Genomic DNA, 1,571 nt, shown 5'->3' with positions numbered 1-1,571 from the left:
TCTGCCAATACCATGCTGTTTTGATTATTGTCCTGTAGTACCAGCTGAAGTAAGGGAGTGTGAGACCTCCAGCCCTGTTCTTTTTTCTTAGCATTGCTTTGGCTATTCGGGGTCTTTGGTGATTCCATAAAAATATGATGATTTTTTTGTTCTATTTCTTTAAAAAATGTCATTGGGGTTTTGATGGGGATTGCATTAAATCTACGTATGGCTTTGAGAAATAGGGCCAAGTTGTCTTTCTACCTCGGAAATGTTCTCTTTTCTCTTCCACTTTTCCTTTAATGTTTTCTAACAAGGTAATTAGTCTGCCTTCTGTGGTCATGTGGTCTTTTGCTTCTTTTCTTAAAGGAAATAAAAAAGCAGATAGCTGTATGAACACTTACTATGTGGTGTTCGCTGTGCTAAGTGCTTCATGGGCATTAATGTCATCTTCACAATAAGCCCAGGAGGTAGGGACTTTACCATCCCCGTCTTACTCAGGACAACACTGAGGCACACAGATTAAATGAGAATGTGTCTAAGATCATGTCAGTCATGGAGCTGGGAGGAAGACTTCAGCCCAGACAAAATGAAGTCAGAGACCATGCTCTTTAGAGCTACTCTATACTTCCTTTTCAATAAATTGTTTTTCTAAAAATTTCCCAAACTCTTTATCACCCATCCAACACAGTCCCTCCCTCTCACCTGGCCCAACACAGAGATCCCTTCTCCTGGTCAGGACAAGTTCAGATTCACTGACATGCAATTAGTTACTTAAAGGAAACAGTCTGCCCTGTCCAGGTTACCACCCACAAATGCACTGTTATTTTTGGATGGTGTGTAACCCCCGGGTTGTCTAGTGATTCTGAAACGTTGTGGTTGTTTCAGATGGATATTGGAAAAGAAAAGTCATAATTTCCTGGGATAGCCAATCAGAACTTGGTTTCTCTCATCTTTGTGAGCTGCTTGAAAGATGATTTCCTCTTTCATGGGAGAAGGTGGAGTAGAGGCTAATGAGCCCCCTTTTCCCACGGGGCTGCCACATGATGTCTATGTGGTCCGTCAGCGCCGGCATGTAGCTCCTGATCTGGGAGCTATGCCTCAGGGACAACCCCATATGCTGGTCTAGAACCTACAGGGAAAATACACCAGGTTGGTGGGTATGTGGTGTGAGAAAGGACAAAGGGAGAGATGGAGACATAAAGATCAGATCAGGGAAAATCTGGTTGTGGTAGGGGTGGGATGTGGTATACAGCCCAGACTAGGTTAGACACGAGCTCCATTCTAAGGAGCTTCTTCTTCTTTTTTTATTTTATGTGCTTTTTTTTTAAATTAAAGTTTATTGGGGCGACTATTTGGTGGGAAACTCACTACTAGGTTGGAACCAAAGAGTCCTCCTCCCCCTTTTCTTTCCCTCATAAAACTTGTTTTCTCATTTTTGTTTCCTATTGGCCTGCACATGACTGTTTTACCAGTCAGCTGCATATGAAAAGCAGGTAGTGAGTGTTTTTATCTTGGTGGTGATAGTAGAAATCTTTGTCCATGTAAAGCATTTCTTTGGGGAGAGCTGGTCTGTAACTTCTGTCTTCTTT

Source organism: Rhinolophus sinicus, chromosome 3 (genome assembly GCF_057876585.1).
Source record: "Rhinolophus sinicus isolate RSI-liver-muscle chromosome 3, RSI-T2T, whole genome shotgun sequence".
In the NCBI taxonomy this organism is placed as follows: domain Eukaryota; kingdom Metazoa; phylum Chordata; class Mammalia; order Chiroptera; family Rhinolophidae; genus Rhinolophus; species Rhinolophus sinicus.
Note: the sequence above shows the minus strand (reverse complement) of the source record.